This window comes from Schistocerca piceifrons, unplaced genomic scaffold, assembly GCF_021461385.2.
Source record: "Schistocerca piceifrons isolate TAMUIC-IGC-003096 unplaced genomic scaffold, iqSchPice1.1 HiC_scaffold_1396, whole genome shotgun sequence".
NCBI classification, from domain to species: domain Eukaryota; kingdom Metazoa; phylum Arthropoda; class Insecta; order Orthoptera; family Acrididae; genus Schistocerca; species Schistocerca piceifrons.
Window position 1 is genome coordinate 39495 of NW_025727231.1, and position 24473 is coordinate 63967.

At 50.3% G+C, this 24473-nt stretch overlaps 43 non-coding genes across 43 annotated transcripts; all 43 read right to left on the minus strand.

The window, feature by feature from the left end:
- Positions 1-411: 411 nt before the first annotated feature.
- Trnas-uga lies at positions 412-496 on the minus strand. The gene has a single exon. It is a non-coding gene; the product is annotated as a tRNA-Ser (tRNA).
- A 700-nt stretch (positions 497-1196) lies between these two features.
- Positions 1197-1278, minus strand: Trnas-cga. The gene has a single exon. It is a non-coding gene; the product is annotated as a tRNA-Ser (tRNA).
- A 138-nt stretch (positions 1279-1416) lies between these two features.
- Positions 1417-1489, minus strand: Trnak-uuu. Its single transcript has one exon. It is a non-coding gene; the product is annotated as a tRNA-Lys (tRNA).
- A 541-nt stretch (positions 1490-2030) lies between these two features.
- Positions 2031-2103, minus strand: Trnaf-gaa. The gene has a single exon. It is a non-coding gene; the product is annotated as a tRNA-Phe (tRNA).
- Positions 2104-2703: 600 nt separating this feature from the next.
- On the minus strand, positions 2704-2785 carry Trnas-uga. The gene has a single exon. It is a non-coding gene; the product is annotated as a tRNA-Ser (tRNA).
- A 693-nt stretch (positions 2786-3478) lies between these two features.
- On the minus strand, positions 3479-3560 carry Trnas-cga. The gene has a single exon. It is a non-coding gene; the product is annotated as a tRNA-Ser (tRNA).
- A 138-nt stretch (positions 3561-3698) lies between these two features.
- On the minus strand, positions 3699-3771 carry Trnak-uuu. The gene has a single exon. It is a non-coding gene; the product is annotated as a tRNA-Lys (tRNA).
- A 540-nt stretch (positions 3772-4311) lies between these two features.
- On the minus strand, positions 4312-4384 carry Trnaf-gaa. The gene has a single exon. It is a non-coding gene; the product is annotated as a tRNA-Phe (tRNA).
- A 600-nt stretch (positions 4385-4984) lies between these two features.
- Positions 4985-5066, minus strand: Trnas-uga. Its single transcript has one exon. It is a non-coding gene; the product is annotated as a tRNA-Ser (tRNA).
- A 696-nt stretch (positions 5067-5762) lies between these two features.
- Trnas-cga lies at positions 5763-5844 on the minus strand. The gene has a single exon. It is a non-coding gene; the product is annotated as a tRNA-Ser (tRNA).
- A 138-nt stretch (positions 5845-5982) lies between these two features.
- Positions 5983-6055, minus strand: Trnak-uuu. The gene has a single exon. It is a non-coding gene; the product is annotated as a tRNA-Lys (tRNA).
- A 538-nt stretch (positions 6056-6593) lies between these two features.
- Trnaf-gaa lies at positions 6594-6666 on the minus strand. Its single transcript has one exon. It is a non-coding gene; the product is annotated as a tRNA-Phe (tRNA).
- Positions 6667-7265: 599 nt separating this feature from the next.
- Trnas-uga lies at positions 7266-7347 on the minus strand. The gene has a single exon. It is a non-coding gene; the product is annotated as a tRNA-Ser (tRNA).
- A 693-nt stretch (positions 7348-8040) lies between these two features.
- Trnas-cga lies at positions 8041-8122 on the minus strand. The gene has a single exon. It is a non-coding gene; the product is annotated as a tRNA-Ser (tRNA).
- Positions 8123-8260: 138 nt separating this feature from the next.
- Trnak-uuu lies at positions 8261-8333 on the minus strand. Its single transcript has one exon. It is a non-coding gene; the product is annotated as a tRNA-Lys (tRNA).
- Positions 8334-8872: 539 nt separating this feature from the next.
- Positions 8873-8945, minus strand: Trnaf-gaa. Its single transcript has one exon. It is a non-coding gene; the product is annotated as a tRNA-Phe (tRNA).
- Positions 8946-9543: 598 nt separating this feature from the next.
- Trnas-uga lies at positions 9544-9625 on the minus strand. Its single transcript has one exon. It is a non-coding gene; the product is annotated as a tRNA-Ser (tRNA).
- A 693-nt stretch (positions 9626-10318) lies between these two features.
- On the minus strand, positions 10319-10400 carry Trnas-cga. The gene has a single exon. It is a non-coding gene; the product is annotated as a tRNA-Ser (tRNA).
- A 138-nt stretch (positions 10401-10538) lies between these two features.
- Positions 10539-10611, minus strand: Trnak-uuu. The gene has a single exon. It is a non-coding gene; the product is annotated as a tRNA-Lys (tRNA).
- Positions 10612-11150: 539 nt separating this feature from the next.
- Trnaf-gaa lies at positions 11151-11223 on the minus strand. The gene has a single exon. It is a non-coding gene; the product is annotated as a tRNA-Phe (tRNA).
- Positions 11224-11822: 599 nt separating this feature from the next.
- On the minus strand, positions 11823-11904 carry Trnas-uga. The gene has a single exon. It is a non-coding gene; the product is annotated as a tRNA-Ser (tRNA).
- A 693-nt stretch (positions 11905-12597) lies between these two features.
- On the minus strand, positions 12598-12679 carry Trnas-cga. The gene has a single exon. It is a non-coding gene; the product is annotated as a tRNA-Ser (tRNA).
- A 137-nt stretch (positions 12680-12816) lies between these two features.
- On the minus strand, positions 12817-12890 carry Trnak-uuu. The gene has a single exon. It is a non-coding gene; the product is annotated as a tRNA-Lys (tRNA).
- Positions 12891-13428: 538 nt separating this feature from the next.
- Trnaf-gaa lies at positions 13429-13501 on the minus strand. Its single transcript has one exon. It is a non-coding gene; the product is annotated as a tRNA-Phe (tRNA).
- Positions 13502-14100: 599 nt separating this feature from the next.
- Trnas-uga lies at positions 14101-14182 on the minus strand. Its single transcript has one exon. It is a non-coding gene; the product is annotated as a tRNA-Ser (tRNA).
- A 693-nt stretch (positions 14183-14875) lies between these two features.
- Trnas-cga lies at positions 14876-14957 on the minus strand. The gene has a single exon. It is a non-coding gene; the product is annotated as a tRNA-Ser (tRNA).
- Positions 14958-15095: 138 nt separating this feature from the next.
- Trnak-uuu lies at positions 15096-15168 on the minus strand. The gene has a single exon. It is a non-coding gene; the product is annotated as a tRNA-Lys (tRNA).
- Positions 15169-15707: 539 nt separating this feature from the next.
- Positions 15708-15780, minus strand: Trnaf-gaa. The gene has a single exon. It is a non-coding gene; the product is annotated as a tRNA-Phe (tRNA).
- A 600-nt stretch (positions 15781-16380) lies between these two features.
- On the minus strand, positions 16381-16462 carry Trnas-uga. The gene has a single exon. It is a non-coding gene; the product is annotated as a tRNA-Ser (tRNA).
- Positions 16463-17156: 694 nt separating this feature from the next.
- Trnas-cga lies at positions 17157-17238 on the minus strand. Its single transcript has one exon. It is a non-coding gene; the product is annotated as a tRNA-Ser (tRNA).
- A 138-nt stretch (positions 17239-17376) lies between these two features.
- On the minus strand, positions 17377-17449 carry Trnak-uuu. Its single transcript has one exon. It is a non-coding gene; the product is annotated as a tRNA-Lys (tRNA).
- A 539-nt stretch (positions 17450-17988) lies between these two features.
- Trnaf-gaa lies at positions 17989-18061 on the minus strand. Its single transcript has one exon. It is a non-coding gene; the product is annotated as a tRNA-Phe (tRNA).
- Positions 18062-18660: 599 nt separating this feature from the next.
- Positions 18661-18742, minus strand: Trnas-uga. The gene has a single exon. It is a non-coding gene; the product is annotated as a tRNA-Ser (tRNA).
- Positions 18743-19436: 694 nt separating this feature from the next.
- Positions 19437-19518, minus strand: Trnas-cga. Its single transcript has one exon. It is a non-coding gene; the product is annotated as a tRNA-Ser (tRNA).
- Positions 19519-19656: 138 nt separating this feature from the next.
- On the minus strand, positions 19657-19729 carry Trnak-uuu. Its single transcript has one exon. It is a non-coding gene; the product is annotated as a tRNA-Lys (tRNA).
- Positions 19730-20268: 539 nt separating this feature from the next.
- Trnaf-gaa lies at positions 20269-20341 on the minus strand. Its single transcript has one exon. It is a non-coding gene; the product is annotated as a tRNA-Phe (tRNA).
- A 599-nt stretch (positions 20342-20940) lies between these two features.
- On the minus strand, positions 20941-21022 carry Trnas-uga. Its single transcript has one exon. It is a non-coding gene; the product is annotated as a tRNA-Ser (tRNA).
- Positions 21023-21715: 693 nt separating this feature from the next.
- On the minus strand, positions 21716-21797 carry Trnas-cga. Its single transcript has one exon. It is a non-coding gene; the product is annotated as a tRNA-Ser (tRNA).
- Positions 21798-21935: 138 nt separating this feature from the next.
- Positions 21936-22008, minus strand: Trnak-uuu. The gene has a single exon. It is a non-coding gene; the product is annotated as a tRNA-Lys (tRNA).
- A 539-nt stretch (positions 22009-22547) lies between these two features.
- Trnaf-gaa lies at positions 22548-22620 on the minus strand. Its single transcript has one exon. It is a non-coding gene; the product is annotated as a tRNA-Phe (tRNA).
- Positions 22621-23219: 599 nt separating this feature from the next.
- Trnas-uga lies at positions 23220-23301 on the minus strand. Its single transcript has one exon. It is a non-coding gene; the product is annotated as a tRNA-Ser (tRNA).
- Positions 23302-23993: 692 nt separating this feature from the next.
- On the minus strand, positions 23994-24075 carry Trnas-cga. Its single transcript has one exon. It is a non-coding gene; the product is annotated as a tRNA-Ser (tRNA).
- Positions 24076-24213: 138 nt separating this feature from the next.
- Trnak-uuu lies at positions 24214-24286 on the minus strand. Its single transcript has one exon. It is a non-coding gene; the product is annotated as a tRNA-Lys (tRNA).
- Positions 24287-24473: the final 187 nt, after the last annotated feature.

Below are 24473 nucleotides of genomic sequence, written 5' to 3' on the forward strand. Positions count from 1 at the left end.
CCACTTCGCTGACTTCACGTGACGCCGCGCTGACGCTAGAAAACCCGTGCTATGTCGATGCCAGGGGCAACTCGTGTGCAGAGAACGAGACACAAGAAGGAGTGAGCCTCTCCACCGTATGAGAGGCAGTATCTAGCAGATACACACGGTAAAACATTCGACTTGCGTTAGCTCGTAAATTGCTACACGTCATCGTCTGCAAGCTAAAAAGGACACATCCGCACTGCCCAGTGAGGCGACACTTGTACTAACACCCGGTGGGCGGCTGTGAGACGAGGAGATGAGCTGCGGCTTCTGGGCGCGACTGTAACGCTGCGCCCTGGATCAAATAACTGGTGACCCATGTGTTTAGTAGTGACGCAACTGCTAGGATGCACCTGAACGTCCATCTTTTGAGAGAGAGAAAATTTTCGCAGTCTCGGCAGGACTCGAACCTACGCTCCCAGAGGGAATCTGATTTCAAGTCAGACGCCTTAACCACTCGGCCACGACCTGCCGGTGGCAGAAGCGACTCCCGACAAGTGAAACCGCCATTCTGTTTTAGAAGCAATCTGATGGCAGAAAGCGGCGTGGCCTCACTCTTTCCTGTAGGGTTTCCATTAGCCGTTACGAAAGTGTATTAATTTTCGCCCAGACGGGGACTTGAACCCAGGACCCTTTGGTTGAAAACCTAACGCTCTACCGACTCAGCTATGCGGGCCCACGCACGAGCATTATCGTACAGCTGCGTGGTGAGCGAGTGATTCGCATGTTGTAATTACTGGCTTATGGCTCCAATGGCGACTTCACCGACTTCCACTGACGCACCGCTGACGCTAGTTTTCTGTCGTCTTAAAACGATGGACATACCTCCAAGCAGCTGCGAGATCTTAAGAAAAGAAACGCTGCACCACTGCCTTCGCCGCACTCGAATGATTCAATTGCGATTCTTAAAAAGAATTGAATGTTCGCTCTGTCCAACACTTTCGAGCACATCTGTGTACTCACGATCTCAGCGACGGCTTTCTGCAGTCCCAGCGTCAGTGCGAGGTGAACCGATGGCCACAGTTAAGCAGCGGTCGTCGCGAAACTCAGTAGTCTTAAACGGAAACTTTCGTCTTGTTGAGAATGGCGTCACTGGTTTGCACCCGCATATTCGCCCACGCATGTCACATTGTGTGCGAAAATTTTTGCTCCTCTCTTTACGCAAAATCGCACGCAGCCGGTAGGATTCGAACCTACGCTCCCAGAGGGAATCTGATTTCGAGTCAGACGCCTTAACCACTCGGCCACGACTGCCGGTAGCGCGGCGTTGTCCGACACATGCAAATGCTACCGTTTGAAGCACTGTGGTGTCAGAAAACGGCGTAGCTGCATTATTTTCCGTAGCGTTTCCACCGCTACCCAGACGAATCGCTACCAAAGTTTTAAAATTTCCGCCCGGACAGGGACTTGAACCCTGGACCCTTAGGTTAAAAGCCTAATGCTCTACCGACTGAGCTATCCGGGCTCGCACGACGCTGTGAAACCTCCCACGATGCACAACTATACATTGACTCATGTCCTTTACTGTTGTGCAATCGTTGTGCATGGGGCCGTTACTAATAAAACGTCGCCTAAATGCTGTCTGCAAACTTATCGCGCTAAGCTCGTAACACACTATCGAAGACTGCTGGCACACGATGCAACAACAAATTGCACCAGTTGTTACGTCTCATACGTTGGAGCAGAGAATTGACGTGTTTTGTCGACACTCACTGGGCAATTGGAAAATTCGCAAGCATTTCGAATGCAATGTTTCCCACGTTTTCGCTCATTTCGCGGTTCCGTTGAAGACGTTCTTCACCACCTGACACAGAAAAAGGAACGCAGTCGGTAGGGCTTTTTTGATTCTTTTCCTTCAAAGGGAGTTAGTTTTCTAGTGAGTTCCTCTTATGGCATGCACTAGACAACCAGAACTGCTACAGCAGAGAGTCATTTTTGTTGTCAGCTGTAGTTGCATTATCACCAACGCAGAGCAATTCCATTGGCGTCGCATCAAAACGAATACCTGCCGAAACCCGGGATCGAACCAGGGACCTTTAGATCTTCAGTCTAACGCTCTCCCAACTGAGCTATTTCGGCTGACATTGAACGTTGCTGTTTGCATGTGTTCGTTCAGCTCTGCCTCGTTGCCAATTTCACAGTCACCTTCGTCTGATAAGACACAGGGACGCTGAAAGGCGAGCAGCCGATGCAGTGAAGTCCCCACACACATTTCTTCTGCTTCCATCATCGTAACAAGCAAACATGTCGACTCGACTCGTGTAATATTCACTTCGCTGACTTCACGTGACGCCGCGCTGACGCTAGAAAACCCGTGCTATGTCGATGTCAGGGGCAACTCGTGTGCAGAGAACGAGACACAAGAAGGAGTGAGCCTCTCCACCGTATGAGAGGCAGTATCTAGCAGATACACACGGTAAAACATTCGACTTGCGTTAGCTCGTAAATTGCTACACGTCATCGTCTGCAAGCTAAAAAGGACACATCTGCACTGCCCAGTGAGGCGACACTTGTACTAACACCCGGTGGGCGGCTGTGAGACGAGGAGATGAGCTGCGGCTTCTGGGCGCGACTGTAACGCTGCGCCCTGGATCAAATAACTGGTGACCCATGTGTTTAGTAGTGACGCAACTGCTAGGATGCACCTGAACGTCCATCTTTTGAGAGAGAGAAAATTTTCGCAGTCGGCAGGACTCGAACCTACGCTCCCAGAGGGAATCTGATTTCAAGTCAGACGCCTTAACCACTCGGCCACGACTGCCGGTGGCAGAAGCGACTCCCGACAAGTGAAACGGCCATCTTTAGAAGCAATCTGATGGCAGAAAGCGGCGTGGCCTCACTCTTTCCTGTAGGGTTTCCATTAGCCGTTACGAAAGTGTATTAATTTTCGCCCAGACAGGGACTTGAACCCAGGACCCTTTGGTTGAAAACCTAACGCTCTACCGACTCAGCTATGCGGGCCCACGCACGAGCATTATCGTACAGCTGCGTGGTGAGCGAGTGATTCGCATGTTGTAATTACTGGCTTATGGCTCCAATGGCGACTTCACCGACTTCCCACTGACGCACCGCTGACGCTAGTTTTCTGTCGTCTTAAAACGATGGACATACCTCCAAGCAGCTGCGAGATCTTAAGAAAAGAAACGCTGCACCACTGCCTTCGCCGCACTCGAATGATTCAATTGCGATTCTTAAAAAGAATTGAATGTTCGCTCTGTCCAACACTTTCGAGCACATCTGTGTACTCACGATCTCAGCGACGGCTTTCTGCAGTCCCAGCGTCAGTGCGAGGTGAACCGATGGCCACAGTAAGCAGCGGTCGTCGCGAAACTCAGTATTCTTAAACGGAAACTTTCGTCTTGTTGAGAATGGCGTCACTGGTTTGCACCCGCATTCGCCCACGCATGTCACATGTGTGCGAAAATTTTTGCTCCTCTCTTTACGCAAAATCGCACGCAGCCGGTAGGATTCGAACCTACGCTCCCACAGGGAATCTGATTTCGAGTCAGACGCCTTAACCACTCGGCCACGACTGCCGGTAGCGCGGCGTTGTCCCGACACATGCAAATGCTACCGTTTGAAGCACTGTGGTGTCAGAAAACGGCGTAGCTGCATTATTTTCCGTAGCGTTTCCACCGCTACCAGACGAATCGCTACCAAAGTTTTAAAATTTCCGCCCGGACAGGGACTTGAACCCTGGACCCTTAGGTTAAAAGCCTAATGCTCTACCGACTGAGCTATCCGGGCTCGGACGACGGTGTGAGACCTCCCACGATGCACAACTGTACATTGACTCATGTCCTTTACTGTTGTGCAATCGTTGCATGGGGCCGTTTACTAATAAAACGTCGCCTAAATGCTGTCTGCAAACTTATCGCGCTAAGCTCGTAACACACTATCGAAGACTGCTGGCACACGATGCAACAACAAATTGCACCAGTTGTTACGTCTCATACGTTGGAGCAGAGAATTGACGTGTTTTGTCGACACTCACTGGGCAATTGGAAAATTCGCAAGCATTTCGAATGCAATGTTTCCCACGTTTTCGCTCATTTCGCGGTTCCGTTGAAGACGTTCTTCACCACCTGACACAGAAAAAGGAACGCAGTCGGTAGGGCTTTTTTGATTCTTTTCCTTCAAAGGGAGTTAGTTTTCTAGTGAGTTCCTCTTATGGCATGCACTAGACAACCAGAACTGCTACAGCAGAGAGTCATTTTTGTTGTCAGCTGTAGTTGCATTATCACCAACGCAGAGCAATTCCATTGGCGTCGCATCAAAACGAATACCTGCCGAAACCCGGGATCGAACCAGGGACCTTTAGATCTTCAGTCTAACGCTCTCCCAACTGAGCTATTTCGGCTGACATTGAACGTTGCTGTTTGCATGTGTTCGTTCAGCTCTGCCTCGTTGCCAATTTCACAGTCACCTTCGTCTGATAAGACACAGGGACGCTGAAAGGCGAGCAGCCGATGCAGTGAAGTCCCACACACATTTCTTCTGCTTCCATCATCGTAACAAGCAAACATGTCGACTCGACTCGTGTAATATTCACTTCGCTGACTTCACGTGACGCCGCGCTGACGCTAGAAAACCCGGTGCTATGTCGATGTCAGGGGCAACTCGTGTGCAGAGAACGAGACACAAGAAGGAGTGAGCCTCTCCACCGTATGAGAGGCAGTATCTAGCAGATACACACGGTAAAACATTCGACTTGCGTTAGCTCGTAAATTGCTACACGTCATCGTCTGCAAGCTAAAAAGGACACATCTGCACTGCCCAGTGAGGCGACACTTGTACTAACACCCGGTGGGCGGCTGTGAGACGAGGAGATGAGCTGCGGCTTCTGGGCGCGACTGTAACGCTGCGCCCTGGATCAAATAACTGGTGACCCATGTGTTTAGTAGTGACGCAACTGCTAGGATGCACCTGAACGTCCATCTTTTGAGAGAGAGAAAATTTTCGCAGTCGGCAGGACTCGAACCTACGCTCCCAGAGGGAATCTGATTTCAAGTCAGACGCCTTAACCACTCGGCCACGACTGCCGGTGGCAGAAGCGACTCCCGACAAGTGAAACCGCCATCTTTAGAAGCAATCTGATGGCAGAAAGCGGCGTGGCCTCACTCTTTCCTGTAGGGTTTCCATTAGCCGTTACGAAAGTGTATTAATTTTCGCCCAGACAGGGACTTGAACCCAGGACCCTTTGGTTGAAAACCTAACGCTCTACCGACTCAGCTATGCGGGCCCACGCACGAGCATTATCGTACAGCTGCGTGGTGAGCGAGTGATTCGCATGTTGTAATTACTGGCTTATGGCTCCAATGGCGACTTCACCGACTTCCCACTGACGCACCGCTGACGCTAGTTTTCTGTCGTCTTAAAACGATGGACATACCTCCAAGCAGCTGCGAGATCTTAAGAAAAGAAACGCTGCACCACTGCCTTCGCCGCACTCGAATGATTCAATTGCGATTCTTAAAAAGAATTGAATGTTCGCTCTGTCCAACACTTTCGAGCACATCTGTGTACTCACGATCTCAGCGACGGCTTTCTGCAGTCCCAGCGTCAGTGCGAGGTGAACCGATGGCCACAGTAAGCAGCGGTCGTCGCGAAACTCAGTATTCTTAAACGGAAACTTTCGTCTTGTTGAGAATGGCGTCACTGGTTTGCACCCGCATTCGCCCACGCATGTCCACACATGTGTGCGAAAATTTTTGCTCCTCTCTTTACGCAAAATCGCACGCAGCCGGTAGGATTCGAACCTACGCTCCCATAGGGAATCTGATTTCGAGTCAGACGCCTTAACCACTCGGCCACGACTGCCGGTAGCGCGGCGTTGTCCCGACACATGCAAATGCTACCGTTTGAAGCACTGTGGTGTCAGAAAACGGCGTAGCTGCATTATTTTCCGTAGCGTTTCCACCGCTACCAGACGAATCGCTACCAAAGTTTTAAAATTTCCGCCCGGACAGGGACTTGAACCCTGGACCCTTAGGTTAAAAGCCTAATGCTCTACCGACTGAGCTATCCGGGCTCGGACGACGGTGTGAGACCTCCCACGATGCACAACTGTACATTGACTCATGTCCTTTACTGTTGTGCAATCGTTGCATGGGGCCGTTACTAATAAAACGTCGCCTAAATGCTGTCTGCAAACTTATCGCGCTAAGCTCGTAACACACTATCGAAGACTGCTGGCACACGATGCAACAACAAATTGCACCAGTTGTTACGTCTCATACGTTGGAGCAGAGAATTGACGTGTTTTGTCGACACTCACTGGGCAATTGGAAAATTCGCAAGCATTTCGAATGCAATGTTTCCCACGTTTCGCTCATTTCGCGGTTCCGTTGAAGACGTTCTTCACCACCTGACACAGAAAAAGGAACGCAGTCGGTAGGGCTTTTTTGATTCTTTTCCTTCAAAGGGAGTTAGTTTTCTAGTGAGTTCCTCTTATGGCATGCACTAGACAACCAGAACTGCTACAGCAGAGAGTCATTTTTGTTGTCAGCTGTAGTTGCATTATCACCAACGCAGAGCAATTCCATTGGCGTCGCATCAAAACGAATACCTGCCGAAACCCGGGATCGAACCAGGGACCTTTAGATCTTCAGTCTAACGCTCTCCCAACTGAGCTATTTCGGCTGACATTGAACGTTGCTGTTTGCATGTGTTCGTTCAGCTCTGCCTCGTTGCCAATTTCACAGTCACCTTCGTCTGATAAGACACAGGGACGCTGAAAGGCGAGCAGCCGATGCAGTGAAGTCCCACACACATTTCTTCTGCTTCCATCATCGTAACAAGCAAACATGTCGACTCGACTCGTGTAATATTCACTTCGCTGACTTCACGTGACGCCGCGCTGACGCTAGAAAACCCGTGCTATGTCGATGTCAGGGGCAACTCGTGTGCAGAGAACGAGACACAAGAAGGAGTGAGCCTCTCCACCGTATGAGAGGCAGTATCTAGCAGATACACACGGTAAAACATTCGACTTGCGTTAGCTCGTAAATTGCTACACGTCATCGTCTGCAAGCTAAAAAGGACACATCTGCACTGCCCAGTGAGGCGACACTTGTACTAACACCCGGTGGGCGGCTGTGAGACGAGGAGATGAGCTGCGGCTTCTGGGCGCGACTGTAACGCTGCGCCCTGGATCAAATAACTGGTGACCCATGTGTTTAGTAGTGACGCAACTGCTAGGATGCACCTGAACGTCCATCTTTTGAGAGAGAGAAAATTTTCGCAGTCGGCAGGACTCGAACCTACGCTCCCAGAGGGAATCTGATTTCAAGTCAGACGCCTTAACCACTCGGCCACGACTGCCGGTGGCAGAAGCGACTCCCGACAAGTGAAACGGCCATCTTTAGAAGCAATCTGATGGCAGAAAGCGGCGTGGCCTCACTCTTTCCTGTAGGGTTTCCATTAGCCGTTACGAAAGTGTATTAATTTTCGCCCAGACAGGGACTTGAACCCAGGACCCTTTGGTTGAAAACCTAACGCTCTACCGACTCAGCTATGCGGGCCCACGCACGAGCATTATCGTACAGCTGCGTGGTGAGCGAGTGATTCGCATGTTGTAATTACTGGCTTATGGCTCCAATGGCGACTTCACCGACTTCCCACTGACGCACCGCTGACGCTAGTTTTCTGTCGTCTTAAAACGATGGACATACCTCCAAGCAGCTGCGAGATCTTAAGAAAAGAAACGCTGCACCACTGCCTTCGCCGCACTCGAATGATTCAATTGCGATTCTTAAAAAGAATTGAATGTTCGCTCTGTCCAACACTTTCGAGCACATCTGTGTACTCACGATCTCAGCGACGGCTTTCTGCAGTCCCAGCGTCAGTGCGAGGTGAACCGATGGCCACAGTAAGCAGCGGTCGTCGCGAAACTCAGTAGTCTTAAACGGAAACTTTCGTCTTGTTGAGAATGGCGTCACTGGTTTGCACCCGCATTCGCCCACGCATGTCACATGTGTGCGAAAATTTTTGCTCCTCTCTTTACGCAAAATCGCACGCAGCCGGTAGGATTCGAACCTACGCTCCCATAGGGAATCTGATTTCGAGTCAGACGCCTTAACCACTCGGCCACGACTGCCGGTAGCGCGGCGTTGTCCCGACACATGCAAATGCTACCGTTTGAAGCACTGTGGTGTCAGAAAACGGCGTAGCTGCATTATTTTCCGTAGCGTTTCCACCGCTACCAGACGAATCGCTACCAAAGTTTTAAAATTTCCGCCCGGACAGGGACTTGAACCCTGGACCCTTAGGTTAAAAGCCTAATGCTCTACCGACTGAGCTATCCGGGCTCGGACGACGGTGTGAGACCTCCCACGATGCACAACTGTACATTGACTCATGTCCTTTACTGTTGTGCAATCGTTGCATGGGGCCGTTACTAATAAAACGTCGCCTAAATGCTGTCTGCAAACTTATCGCGCTAAGCTCGTAACACACTATCGAAGACTGCTGGCACACGATGCAACAACAAATTGCACCAGTTGTTACGTCTCATACGTTGGAGCAGAGAATTGACGTGTTTTGTCGACACTCACTGGGCAATTGGAAAATTCGCAAGCATTTCGAATGCAATGTTTCCCACGTTTTCGCTCATTTCGCGGTTCCGTTGAAGACGTTCTTCACCACCTGACACAGAAAAAGGAACGCAGTCGGTAGGGCTTTTTTGATTCTTTTCCTTCAAAGGGAGTTAGTTTTCTAGTGAGTTCCTCTTATGGCATGCACTAGACAACCAGAACTGCTACAGCAGAGAGTCATTTTTGTTGTCAGCTGTAGTTGCATTATCACCAACGCAGAGCAATTCCATTGGCGTCGCATCAAAACGAATACCTGCCGAAACCCGGGATCGAACCAGGGACCTTTAGATCTTCAGTCTAACGCTCTCCCAACTGAGCTATTTCGGCTGACATTGAACGTTGCTGTTTGCATGTGTTCGTTCAGCTCTGCCTCGTTGCCAATTTCACAGTCACCTTCGTCTGATAAGACACAGGGACGCTGAAAGGCGAGCAGCCGATGCAGTGAAGTCCCACACACATTTCTTCTGCTTCCATCATCGTAACAAGCAAACATGTCGACTCGACTCGTGTAATATTCACTTCGCTGACTTCACGTGACGCCGCGCTGACGCTAGAAACCCGTGCTATGTCGATGTCAGGGGCAACTCGTGTGCAGAGAACGAGACACAAGAAGGAGTGAGCCTCTCCACCGTATGAGAGGCAGTATCTAGCAGATACACACGGTAAAACATTCGACTTGCGTTAGCTCGTAAATTGCTACACGTCATCGTCTGCAAGCTAAAAAGGACACATCTGCACTGCCCAGTGAGGCGACACTTGTACTAACACCCGGTGGGCGGCTGTGAGACGAGGAGATGAGCTGCGGCTTCTGGGCGCGACTGTAACGCTGCGCCCTGGATCAAATAACTGGTGACCCATGTGTTTAGTAGTGACGCAACTGCTAGGATGCACCTGAACGTCCATCTTTTGAGAGAGAGAAAATTTTCGCAGTCGGCAGGACTCGAACCTACGCTCCCAGAGGGAATCTGATTTCAAGTCAGACGCCTTAACCACTCGGCCACGACTGCCGGTGGCAGAAGCGACTCCCGACAAGTGAAACGGCCATCTTTAGAAGCAATCTGATGGCAGAAAGCGGCGTGGCCTCACTCTTTCCTGTAGGGTTTCCATTAGCCGTTACGAAAGTGTATTAATTTTCGCCCAGACAGGGACTTGAACCCAGGACCCTTTGGTTGAAAACCTAACGCTCTACCGACTCAGCTATGCGGGCCCACGCACGAGCATTATCGTACAGCTGCGTGGTGAGCGAGTGATTCGCATGTTGTAATTACTGGCTTATGGCTCCAATGGCGACTTCACCGACTTCCCACTGACGCACCGCTGACGCTAGTTTTCTGTCGTCTTAAAACGATGGACATACCTCCAAGCAGCTGCGAGATCTTAAGAAAAGAAACGCTGCACCACTGCCTTCGCCGCACTCGAATGATTCAATTGCGATTCTTAAAAAGAATTGAATGTTCGCTCTGTCCAACACTTTCGAGCACATCTGTGTACTCACGATCTCAGCGACGGCTTTCTGCAGTCCCAGCGTCAGTGCGAGGTGAACCGATGGCCACAGTAAGCAGCGGTCGTCGCGAAACTCAGTATTCTTAAACGGAAACTTTCGTCTTGTTGAGAATGGCGTCACTGGTTTGCACCCGCATTCGCCCACGCATGTCACATGTGTGCGAAAATTTTTGGTCCTCTCTTTACGCAAAATCGCACGCAGCCGGTAGGATTCGAACCTACGCTCCCATAGGGAATCTGATTTCGAGTCAGACGCCTTAACCACTCGGCCACGACTGCCGGTAGCGCGGCGTTGTCCCGACACATGCAAATGCTACCGTTTGAAGCACTGTGGTGTCAGAAAACGGCGTAGCTGCATTATTTTCCGTAGCGTTTCCACCGCTACCAGACGAATCGCTACCAAAGTTTTAAAATTTCCGCCCGGACAGGGACTTGAACCCTGGACCCTTAGGTTAAAAGCCTAATGCTCTACCGACTGAGCTATCCGGGCTCGGACGACGGTGTGAGACCTCCCACGATGCACAACTGTACATTGACTCATGTCCTTTACTGTTGTGCAATCGTTGCATGGGGCCGTTACTAATAAAACGTCGCCTAAATGCTGTCTGCAAACTTATCGCGCTAAGCTCGTAACACACTATCGAAGACTGCTGGCACACGATGCAACAACAAATTGCACCAGTTGTTACGTCTCATACGTTGGAGCAGAGAATTGACGTGTTTTGTCGACACTCACTGGGCAATTGGAAAATTCGCAAGCATTTCGAATGCAATGTTTCCCACGTTTTCGCTCATTTCGCGGTTCCGTTGAAGACGTTCTTCACCACCTGACACAGAAAAAGGAACGCAGTCGGTAGGGCTTTTTTGATTCTTTTCCTTCAAAGGGAGTTAGTTTTCTAGTGAGTTCCTCTTATGGCATGCACTAGACAACCAGAACTGCTACAGCAGAGAGTCATTTTTGTTGTCAGCTGTAGTTGCATTATCACCAACGCAGAGCAATTCCATTGGCGTCGCATCAAAACGAATACCTGCCGAAACCCGGGATCGAACCAGGGACCTTTAGATCTTCAGTCTAACGCTCTCCCAACTGAGCTATTTCGGCTGACATTGAACGTTGCTGTTTGCATGTGTTCGTTCAGCTCTGCCTCGTTGCCAATTTCACAGTCACCTTCGTCTGATAAGACACAGGGACGCTGAAAGGCGAGCAGCCGATGCAGTGAAGTCCCACACACATTTCTTCTGCTTCCATCATCGTAACAAGCAAACATGTCGACTCGACTCGTGTAATATTCACTTCGCTGACTTCACGTGACGCCGCGCTGACGCTAGAAAACCCGTGCTATGTCGATGTCAGGGGCAACTCGTGTGCAGAGAACGAGACACAAGAAGGAGTGAGCCTCTCCACCGTATGAGAGGCAGTATCTAGCAGATACACACGGTAAAACATTCGACTTGCGTTAGCTCGTAAATTGCTACACGTCATCGTCTGCAAGCTAAAAAGGACACATCTGCACTGCCCAGTGAGGCGACACTTGTACTAACACCCGGTGGGCGGCTGTGAGACGAGGAGATGAGCTGCGGCTTCTGGGCGCGACTGTAACGCTGCGCCCTGGATCAAATAACTGGTGACCCATGTGTTTAGTAGTGACGCAACTGCTAGGATGCACCTGAACGTCCATCTTTTGAGAGAGAGAAAATTTTCGCAGTCGGCAGGACTCGAACCTACGCTCCCAGAGGGAATCTGATTTCAAGTCAGACGCCTTAACCACTCGGCCACGACTGCCGGTGGCAGAAGCGACTCCCGACAAGTGAAACCGCCATCTTTAGAAGCAATCTGATGGCAGAAAGCGGCGTGGCCTCACTCTTTCCTGTAGGGTTTCCATTAGCCGTTACGAAAGTGTATTAATTTTCGCCCAGACAGGGACTTGAACCCAGGACCCTTTGGTTGAAAACCTAACGCTCTACCGACTCAGCTATGCGGGCCCACGCACGAGCATTATCGTACAGCTGCGTGGTGAGCGAGTGATTCGCATGTTGTAATTACTGGCTTATGGCTCCAATGGCGACTTCACCGACTTCCCACTGACGCACCGCTGACGCTAGTTTTCTGTCGTCTTAAAACGATGGACATACCTCCAAGCAGCTGCGAGATCTTAAGAAAAGAAACGCTGCACCACTGCCTTCGCCGCACTCGAATGATTCAATTGCGATTCTTAAAAAGAATTGAATGTTCGCTCTGTCCAACACTTTCGAGCACATCTGTGTACTCACGATCTCAGCGACGGCTTTCTGCAGTCCCAGCGTCAGTGCGAGGTGAACCGATGGCCACAGTAAGCAGCGGTCGTCGCGAAACTCAGTATTCTTAAACGGAAACTTTCGTCTTGTTGAGAATGGCGTCACTGGTTTGCACCCGCATTCGCCCACGCATGTCACATGTGTGCGAAAATTTTTGGTCCTCTCTTTACGCAAAATCGCACGCAGCCGGTAGGATTCGAACCTACGCTCCCATAGGGAATCTGATTTCGAGTCAGACGCCTTAACCACTCGGCCACGACTGCCGGTAGCGCGGCGTTGTCCCGACACATGCAAATGCTACCGTTTGAAGCACTGTGGTGTCAGAAAACGGCGTAGCTGCATTATTTTCCGTAGCGTTTCCACCGCTACCAGACGAATCGCTACCAAAGTTTTAAAATTTCCGCCCGGACAGGGACTTGAACCCTGGACCCTTAGGTTAAAAGCCTAATGCTCTACCGACTGAGCTATCGGGCTCGGACGACGGTGTGAGACCTCCCACGATGCACAACTGTACATTGACTCATGTCCTTTACTGTTGTGCAATCGTTGCATGGGGCCGTTACTAATAAAACGTCGCCTAAATGCTGTCTGCAAACTTATCGCGCTAAGCTCGTAACACACTATCGAAGACTGCTGGCACACGATGCAACAACAAATTGCACCAGTTGTTACGTCTCATACGTTGGAGCAGAGAATTGACGTGTTTTGTCGACACTCACTGGGCAATTGGAAAATTCGCAAGCATTTCGAATGCAATGTTTCCCACGTTTTCGCTCATTTCGCGGTTCCGTTGAAGACGTTCTTCACCACCTGACACAGAAAAAGGAACGCAGTCGGTAGGGCTTTTTTGATTCTTTTCCTTCAAAGGGAGTTAGTTTTCTAGTGAGTTCCTCTTATGGCATGCACTAGACAACCAGAACTGCTACAGCAGAGAGTCATTTTTGTTGTCAGCTGTAGTTGCATTATCACCAACGCAGAGCAATTCCATTGGCGTCGCATCAAAACGAATACCTGCCGAAACCCGGGATCGAACCAGGGACCTTTAGATCTTCAGTCTAACGCTCTCCCAACTGAGCTATTTCGGCTGACATTGAACGTTGCTGTTTGCATGTGTTCGTTCAGCTCTGCCTCGTTGCCAATTTCACAGTCACCTTCGTCTGATAAGACACAGGGACGCTGAAAGGCGAGCAGCCGATGCAGTGAAGTCCCACACACATTTCTTCTGCTTCCATCATCGTAACAAGCAAACATGTCGACTCGACTCGTGTAATATTCACTTCGCTGACTTCACGTGACGCCGCGCTGACGCTAGAAAACCCGTGCTATGTCGATGTCAGGGGCAACTCGTGTGCAGAGAACGAGACACAAGAAGGAGTGAGCCTCTCCACCGTATGAGAGGCAGTATCTAGCAGATACACACGGTAAAACATTCGACTTGCGTTAGCTCGTAAATTGCTACACGTCATCGTCTGCAAGCTAAAAAGGACACATCTGCACTGCCCAGTGAGGCGACACTTGTACTAACACCCGGTGGGCGGCTGTGAGACGAGGAGATGAGCTGCGGCTTCTGGGCGCGACTGTAACGCTGCGCCCTGGATCAAATAACTGGTGACCCATGTGTTTAGTAGTGACGCAACTGCTAGGATGCACCTGAACGTCCATCTTTTGAGAGAGAGAAAATTTTCGCAGTCGGCAGGACTCGAACCTACGCTCCCAGAGGGAATCTGATTTCAAGTCAGACGCCTTAACCACTCGGCCACGACTGCCGGTGGCAGAAGCGACTCCCGACAAGTGAAACCGCCATCTTTAGAAGCAATCTGATGGCAGAAAGCGGCGTGGCCTCACTCTTTCCTGTAGGGTTTCCATTAGCCGTTACGAAAGTGTATTAATTTTCGCCCAGACAGGGACTTGAACCCAGGACCCTTTGGTTGAAAACCTAACGCTCTACCGACTCAGCTATGCGGGCCCACGCACGAGCATTATCGTACAGCTGCGTGGTGAGCGAGTGATTCGCATGTTGTAATTACTGGCTTATGGCTCCAATGGCGACTTCACCGACTTCCCACTGACGCACCGCTGACGCTAGTTTTCTGTCGTCTTAAAACGATGGACATACCTCCAAGCAGCTGCGAGATCTTAAGAAAAGAAACGCTGCACCACTGCCTTCGCCGCACTCGAATGATTCAATTGCGATTCTTAAAAAGAATTGAATGTTCGCTCTGTCCAACACTTTCGAGCACATCTGTGTACTCACGATCTCAGCGACGGCTTTCTGCAGTCCCAGCGTCAGTGCGAGGTGAACCGATGGCCACAGTAAGCAGCGGTCGTCGCGAAACTCAGTATTCTTAAACGGAAACTTTCGTCTTGTTGAGAATGGCGTCACTGGTTTGCACCCGCATTCGCCCACGCATGTCACATGTGTGCGAAAATTTTTGGTCCTCTCTTTACGCAAAATCGCACGCAGCCGGTAGGATTCGAACCTACGCTCCCATAGGGAATCTGATTTCGAGTCAGACGCCTTAACCACTCGGCCACGACTGCCGGTAGCGCGGCGTTGTCCCGACACATGCAAATGCTACCGTTTGAAGCACTGTGGTGTCAGAAAACGGCGTAGCTGCATTATTTTCCGTAGCGTTTCCACCGCTACCAGACGAATCGCTACCAAAGTTTTAAAATTTCCGCCCGGACAGGGACTTGAACCCTGGACCCTTAGGTTAAAAGCCTAATGCTCTACCGACTGAGCTATCCGGGCTCGGACGACGGTGTGAGACCTCCCACGATGCACAACTGTACATTGACTCATGTCCTTTACTGTTGTGCAATCGTTGCATGGGGCCGTTACTAATAAAACGTCGCCTAAATGCTGTCTGCAAACTTATCGCGCTAAGCTCGTAACACACTATCGAAGACTGCTGGCACACGATGCAACAACAAATTGCACCAGTTGTTACGTCTCATACGTTGGAGCAGAGAATTGACGTGTTTTGTCGACACTCACTGGGCAATTGGAAAATTCGCAAGCATTTCGAATGCAATGTTTCCCACGTTTTCGCTCATTTCGCGGTTCCGTTGAAGACGTTCTTCACCACCTGACACAGAAAAAGGAACGCAGTCGGTAGGGCTTTTTTGATTCTTTTCCTTCAAAGGGAGTTAGTTTTCTAGTGAGTTCCTCTTATGGCATGCACTAGACAACCAGAACTGCTACAGCAGAGAGTCATTTTTGTTGTCAGCTGTAGTTGCATTATCACCAACGCAGAGCAATTCCATTGGCGTCGCATCAAAACGAATACCTGCCGAAACCCGGGATCGAACCAGGGACCTTTAGATCTTCAGTCTAACGCTCTCCCAACTGAGCTATTTCGGCTGACATTGAACGTTGCTGTTTGCATGTGTTCGTTCAGCTCTGCCTCGTTGCCAATTTCACAGTCACCTTCGTCTGATAAGACACAGGGACGCTGAAAGGCGAGCAGCCGATGCAGTGAAGTCCCACACACATTTCTTCTGCTTCCATCATCGTAACAAGCAAACATGTCGACTCGACTCGTGTAATATTCACTTCGCTGACTTCACGTGACGCCGCGCTGACGCTAGAAAACCCGTGCTATGTCGATGTCAGGGGCAACTCGTGTGCAGAGAACGAGACACAAGAAGGAGTGAGCCTCTCCACCGTATGAGAGGCAGTATCTAGCAGATACACACGGTAAAACATTCGACTTGCGTTAGCTCGTAAATTGCTACACGTCATCGTCTGCAAGCTAAAAAGGACACATCTGCACTGCCCAGTGAGGCGACACTTGTACTAACACCCGGTGGGCGGCTGTGAGACGAGGAGATGAGCTGCGGCTTCTGGGCGCGACTGTAACGCTGCGCCCTGGATCAAATAACTGGTGACCCATGTGTTTAGTAGTGACGCAACTTGCTAGGATGCACCTGAACGTCCATCTTTTGAGAGAGAGAAAATTTTCGCAGTCGGCAGGACTCGAACCTACGCTCCCAGAGGGAATCTGATTTCAAGTCAGACGCCTTAACCACTCGGCCACGACTGCCGGTGGCAGAAGCGACTCCCGACAAGTGAAACGGCCATCTTTAGAAGCAATCTGATGGCAGAAAGCGGCGTGGCCTCACTCTTTCCTGTAGGGTTTCCATTAGCCGTTACGAAAGTGTATTAATTTTCGCCCAGACAGGGACTTGAACCCAGGACCCTTTGGTTGAAAACCTAACGCTCTACCGACTCAGCTATGCGGGCCCACGCACGAGCATTATCGTACAGCTGCGTGGTGAGCGAGTGATTCGCATGTTGTAATTACTGGCTTATGGCTCCAATGGCGACTTCACCGACTTCCCACTGACGCACCGCTGACGCTAGTTTTCTGTCGTCTTAAAACGATGGACATACCTCCAAGCAGCTGCGAGATCTTAAGAAAAGAAACGCTGCACCACTGCCTTCGCCGCACTCGAATGATTCAATTGCGATTCTTAAAAAGAATTGAATGTTCGCTCTGTCCAACACTTTTCGAGCACATCTGTGTACTCACGATCTCAGCGACGGCTTTCTGCAGTCCCAGCGTCAGTGCGAGGTGAACCGATGGCCACAGTAAGCAGCGGTCGTCGCGAAACTCAGTATTCTTAAACGGAAACTTTCGTCTTGTTGAGAATGGCGTCACTGGTTTGCACCCGCATTCGCCCACGCATGTCACATGTGTGCGAAAATTTTTGGTCCTCTCTTTACGCAAAATCGCACGCAGCCGGTAGGATTCGAACCTACGCTCCCATAGGGAATCTGATTTCGAGTCAGACGCCTTAACCACTCGGCCACGACTGCCGGTAGCGCGGCGTTGTCCCGACACATGCAAATGCTACCGTTTGAAGCACTGTGGTGTCAGAAAACGGCGTAGCTGCATTATTTTCCGTAGCGTTTCCACCGCTACCAGACGAATCGCTACCAAAGTTTTAAAATTTCCGCCCGGACAGGGACTTGAACCCTGGACCCTTAGGTTAAAAGCCTAATGCTCTACCGACTGAGCTATCCGGGCTCGGACGACGGTGTGAGACCTCCCACGATGCACAACTGTACATTGACTCATGTCCTTTACTGTTGTGCAATCGTTGCATGGGGCCGTTACTAATAAAACGTCGCCTAAATGCTGTCTGCAAACTTATCGCGCTAAGCTCGTAACACACTATCGAAGACTGCTGGCACACGATGCAACAACAAATTGCACCAGTTGTTACGTCTCATACGTTGGAGCAGAGAATTGACGTGTTTTGTCGACACTCACTGGGCAATTGGAAAATTCGCAAGCATTTCGAATGCAATGTTTCCCACGTTTTCGCTCATTTCGCGGTTCCGTTGAAGACGTTCTTCACCACCTGACACAGAAAAAGGAACGCAGTCGGTAGGGCTTTTTTGATTCTTTTCCTTCAAAGGGAGTTAGTTTTCTAGTGAGTTCCTCTTATGGCATGCACTAGACAACCAGAACTGCTACAGCAGAGAGTCATTTTTGTTGTCAGCTGTAGTTGCATTATCACCAACGCAGAGCAATTCCATTGGCGTCGCATCAAAACGAATACCTGCCGAAACCCGGGATCGAACCAGGGACCTTTAGATCTTCAGTCTAACGCTCTCCCAACTGAGCTATTTCGGCTGACATTGAACGTTGCTGTTTGCATGTGTTCGTTCAGCTCTGCCTCGTTGCCAATTTCACAGTCACCTTCGTCTGATAAGACACAGGGACGCTGAAAGGCGAGCAGCCGATGCAGTGAAGTCCCACACACATTTCTTCTGCTTCCATCATCGTAACAAGCAAACATGTCGACTCGACTCGTGTAATATTCACTTCGCTGACTTCACGTGACGCCGCGCTGACGCTAGAAAACCCGTGCTATGTCGATGTCAGGGGCAACTCGTGTGCAGAGAACGAGACACAAGAAGGAGTGAGCCTCTCCACCGTATGAGAGGCAGTATCTAGCAGATACACACGGTAAAACATTCGACTTGCGTTAGCTCGTAAATTGCTACACGTCATCGTCTGCAAGCTAAAAAGGACACATCTGCACTGCCCAGTGAGGCGACACTTGTACTAACACCCGGTGGGCGGCTGTGAGACGAGGAGATGAGCTGCGGCTTCTGGGCGCGACTGTAACGCTGCGCCCTGGATCAAATAACTGGTGACCCATGTGTTTAGTAGTGACGCAACTGCTAGGATGCACCTGAACGTCCATCTTTTGAGAGAGAGAAAATTTTCGCAGTCGGCAGGACTCGAACCTACGCTCCCAGAGGGAATCTGATTTCAAGTCAGACGCCTTAACCACTCGGCCACGACTGCCGGTGGCAGAAGCGACTCCCGACAAGTGAAACGGCCATCTTTAGAAGCAATCTGATGGCAGAAAGCGGCGTGGCCTCACTCTTTCCTGTAGGGTTTCCATTAGCCGTTACGAAAGTGTATTAATTTTCGCCCAGACAGGGACTTGAACCCAGGACCCTTTGGTTGAAAACCTAACGCTCTACCGACTCAGCTATGCGGGCCCACGCACGAGCATTATCGTACAGCTGCGTGGTGAGCGAGTGATTCGCATGTTGTAATTACTGGCTTATGGCTCCAATGGCGACTTCACCGACTTCCCACTGACGCACCGCTGACGCTAGTTTTCTGTCGTCTTAAAACGATGGACATACCTCCAAGCAGCTGCGAGATCTTAAGAAAAGAAACGCTGCACCACTGCCTTCGCCGCACTCGAATGATTCAATTGCGATTCTTAAAAAGAATTGAATGTTCGCTCTGTCCAACACTTTCGAGCACATCTGTGTACTCACGATCTCAGCGACGGCTTTCTGCAGTCCCAGCGTCCAGTGCGAGGTGAACCGATGGCCACAGTAAGCAGCGGTCGTCGCGAAACTCAGTATTCTTAAACGGAAACTTTCGTCTTGTTGAGAATGGCGTCACTGGTTTGCACCCGCATTCGCCCACGCATGTCACATGTGTGCGAAAATTTTTGGTCCTCTCTTTACGCAAAATCGCACGCAGCCGGTAGGATTCGAACCTACGCTCCCATAGGGAATCTGATTTCGAGTCAGACGCCTTAACCACTCGGCCACGACTGCCGGTAGCGCGGCGTTGTCCCGACACATGCAAATGCTACCGTTTGAAGCACTGTGGTGTCAGAAAACGGCGTAGCTGCATTATTTTCCGTAGCGTTTCCACCGCTACCAGACGAATCGCTACCAAAGTTTTAAAATTTCCGCCCGGACAGGGACTTGAACCCTGGACCCTTAGGTTAAAAGCCTAATGCTCTACCGACTGAGCTATCCGGGCTCGGACGACGGTGTGAGACCTCCCACGATGCACAACTGTACATTGACTCATGTCCTTTACTGTTGTGCAATCGTTGCATGGGGCCGTTACTAATAAAACGTCGCCTAAATGCTGTCTGCAAACTTATCGCGCTAAGCTCGTAACACACTATCGAAGACTGCTGGCACACGATGCAACAACAAATTGCACCAGTTGTTACGTCTCATACGTTGGAGCAGAGAATTGACGTGTTTTGTCGACACTCACTGGGCAATTGGAAAATTCGCAAGCATTTCGAATGCAATGTTTCCCACGTTTTCGCTCATTTCGCGGTTCCGTTGAAGACGTTCTTCACCACCTGACACAGAAAAAGGAACGCAGTCGGTAGGGCTTTTTTGATTCTTTTCCTTCAAAGGGAGTTAGTTTTCTAGTGAGTTCCTCTTATGGCATGCACTAGACAACCAGAACTGCTACAGCAGAGAGTCATTTTTGTTGTCAGCTGTAGTTGCATTATCACCAACGCAGAGCAATTCCATTGGCGTCGCATCAAAACGAATACCTGCCGAAACCCGGGATCGAACCAGGGACCTTTAGATCTTCAGTCTAACGCTCTCCCAACTGAGCTATTTCGGCTGACATTGAACGTTGCTGTTTGCATGTGTTCGTTCAGCTCTGCCTCGTTGCCAATTTCACAGTCACCTTCGTCTGATAAGACACAGGGACGCTGAAAGGCGAGCAGCCGATGCAGTGAAGTCCCACACACATTTCTTCTGCTTCCATCATCGTAACAAGCAAACATGTCGACTCGACTCGTGTAATATTCACTTCGCTGACTTCACGTGACGCCGCGCTGACGCTAGAAAACCCGTGCTATGTCGATGTCAGGGGCAACTCGTGTGCAGAGAACGAGACACAAGAAGGAGTGAGCCTCTCCACCGTATGAGAGGCAGTATCTAGCAGATACACACGGTAAAACATTCGACTTGCGTTAGCTCGTAAATTGCTACACGTCATCGTCTGCAAGCTAAAAAGGACACATCTGCACTGCCCAGTGAGGCGACACTTGTACTAACACCCGGTGGGCGGCTGTGAGACGAGGAGATGAGCTGCGGCTTCTGGGCGCGACTGTAACGCTGCGCCCTGGATCAAATAACTGGTGACCCATGTGTTTAGTAGTGACGCAACTGCTAGGATGCACCTGAACGTCCATCTTTTGAGAGAGAGAAAATTTTCGCAGTCGGCAGGACTCGAACCTACGCTCCCAGAGGGAATCTGATTTCAAGTCAGACGCCTTAACCACTCGGCCACGACTGCCGGTGGCAGAAGCGACTCCCGACAAGTGAAACGGCCATCTTTAGAAGCAATCTGATGGCAGAAAGCGGCGTGGCCTCACTCTTTCCTGTAGGGTTTCCATTAGCCGTTACGAAAGTGTATTAATTTTCGCCCAGACAGGGACTTGAACCCAGGACCCTTTGGTTGAAAACCTAACGCTCTACCGACTCAGCTATGCGGGCCCACGCACGAGCATTATCGTACAGCTGCGTGGTGAGCGAGTGATTCGCATGTTGTAATTACTGGCTTATGGCTCCAATGGCGACTTCACCGACTTCCCACTGACGCACCGCTGACGCTAGTTTTCTGTCGTCTTAAAACGATGGACATACCTCCAAGCAGCTGCGAGATCTTAAGAAAAGAAACGCTGCACCACTGCCTTCGCCGCACTCGAATGATTCAATTGCGATTCTTAAAAAGAATTGAATGTTCGCTCTGTCCAACACTTTCGAGCACATCTGTGTACTCACGATCTCAGCGACGGCTTTCTGCAGTCCCAGCGTCAGTGCGAGGTGAACCGATGGCCACAGTAAGCAGCGGTCGTCGCGAAACTCAGTATTCTTAAACGGAAACTTTCGTCTTGTTGAGAATGGCGTCACTGGTTTGCACCCGCATTCGCCCACGCATGTCACATGTGTGCGAAAATTTTTGGTCCTCTCTTTACGCAAAATCGCACGCAGCCGGTAGGATTCGAACCTACGCTCCCATAGGGAATCTGATTTCGAGTCAGACGCCTTAACCACTCGGCCACGACTGCCGGTAGCGCGGCGTTGTCCCGACACATGCAAATGCTACCGTTTGAAGCACTGTGGTGTCAGAAAACGGCGTAGCTGCATTATTTTCCGTAGCGTTTCCACCGCTACCAGACGAATCGCTACCAAAGTTTTAAAATTTCCGCCCGGACAGGGACTTGAACCCTGGACCCTTAGGTTAAAAGCCTAATGCTCTACCGACTGAGCTATCCGGGCTCGGACGACGGTGTGAGACCTCCCACGATGCACAACTGTACATTGACTCATGTCCTTTACTGTTGTGCAATCGTTGCATGGGGCCGTTACTAATAAAACGTCGCCTAAATGCTGTCTGCAAACTTATCGCGCTAAGCTCGTAACACACTATCGAAGACTGCTGGCACACGATGCAACAACAAATTGCACCAGTTGTTACGTCTCATACGTTGGAGCAGAGAATTGACGTGTTTTGTCGACACTCACTGGGCAATTGGAAAATTCGCAAGCATTTCGAATGCAATGTTTCCCACGTTTTCGCTCATTTCGCGGTTCCGTTGAAGACGTTCTTCACCACCTGACACAGAAAAAGGAACGCAGTCGGTAGGGCTTTTTTGATTCTTTTCCTTCAAAGGGAGTTAGTTTTCTAGTGAGTTCCTCTTATGGCATGCACTAGACAACCAGAACTGCTACAGCAGAGAGTCATTTTTGTTGTCAGCTGTAGTTGCATTATCACCAACGCAGAGCAATTCCATTGGCGTCGCATCAAAACGAATACCTGCCGAAACCCGGGATCGAACCAGGGACCTTTAGATCTTCAGTCTAACGCTCTCCCAACTGAGCTATTTCGGCTGACATTGAACGTTGCTGTTTGCATGTGTTCGTTCAGCTCTGCCTCGTTGCCAATTTCACAGTCACCTTCGTCTGATAAGACACAGGGACGCTGAAAGGCGAGCAGCCGATGCAGTGAAGTCCCACACACATTTCTTCTGCTTCCATCATCGTAACAAGCAAACATGTCGACTCGACTCGTGTAATATTCACTTCGCTGACTTCACGTGACGCCGCGCTGACGCTAGAAAACCCGTGCTATGTCGATGTCAGGGGCAACTCGTGTGCAGAGAACGAGACACAAGAAGGAGTGAGCCTCTCCACCGTATGAGAGGCAGTATCTAGCAGATACACACGGTAAAACATTCGACTTGCGTTAGCTCGTAAATTGCTACACGTCATCGTCTGCAAGCTAAAAAGGACACATCTGCACTGCCCAGTGAGGCGACACTTGTACTAACACCCGGTGGGCGGCTGTGAGACGAGGAGATGAGCTGCGGCTTCTGGGCGCGACTGTAACGCTGCGCCCTGGATCAAATAACTGGTGACCCATGTGTTTAGTAGTGACGCAACTGCTAGGATGCACCTGAACGTCCATCTTTTGAGAGAGAGAAAATTTTCGCAGTCGGCAGGACTCGAACCTACGCTCCCAGAGGGAATCTGATTTCAAGTCAGACGCCTTAACCACTCGGCCACGACTGCCGGTGGCAGAAGCGACTCCCGACAAGTGAAACCGCCATCTTTAGAAGCAATCTGATGGCAGAAAGCGGCGTGGCCTCACTCTTTCCTGTAGGGTTTCCATTAGCCGTTACGAAAGTGTATTAATTTCGCCCAGACAGGGACTTGAACCCAGGACCCTTTGGTTGAAAACCTAACGCTCTACCGACTCAGCTATGCGGGCCCACGCACGAGCATTATCGTACAGCTGCGTGGTGAGCGAGTGATTCGCATGTTGTAATTACTGGCTTATGGCTCCAATGGCGACTTCACCGACTTCCCACTGACGCACCGCTGACGCTAGTTTTCTGTCGTCTTAAAACGATGGACATACCTCCAAGCAGCTGCGAGATCTTAAGAAAAGAAACGCTGCACCACTGCCTTCGCCGCACTCGAATGATTCAATTGCGATTCTTAAAAAGAATTGAATGTTCGCTCTGTCCAACACTTTCGAGCACATCTGTGTACTCACGATCTCAGCGACGGCTTTCTGCAGTCCCAGCGTCAGTGCGAGGTGAACCGATGGCCACAGTAAGCAGCGGTCGTCGCGAAACTCAGTATTCTTAAACGGAAACTTTCGTCTTGTTGAGAATGGCGTCACTGGTTTGCACCCGCATTCGCCCACGCATGTCACATGTGTGCGAAAATTTTTGGTCCTCTCTTTACGCAAAATCGCACGCAGCCGGTAGGATTCGAACCTACGCTCCCATAGGGAATCTGATTTCGAGTCAGACGCCTTAACCACTCGGCCACGACTGCCGGTAGCGCGGCGTTGTCCCGACACATGCAAATGCTACCGTTTGAAGCACTGTGGTGTCAGAAAACGGCGTAGCTGCATTATTTTCCGTAGCGTTTCCACCGCTACCAGACGAATCGCTACCAAAGTTTTAAAATTTCCGCCCGGACAGGGACTTGAACCCTGGACCCTTAGGTTAAAAGCCTAATGCTCTACCGACTGAGCTATCCGGGCTCGGACGACGGTGTGAGACCTCCCACGATGCACAACTGTACATTGACTCATGTCCTTTACTGTTGTGCAATCGTTGCATGGGGCCGTTACTAATAAAACGTCGCCTAAATGCTGTCTGCAAACTTATCGCGCTAAGCTCGTAACACACTATCGAAGACTGCTGGCACACGATGCAACAACAAATTGC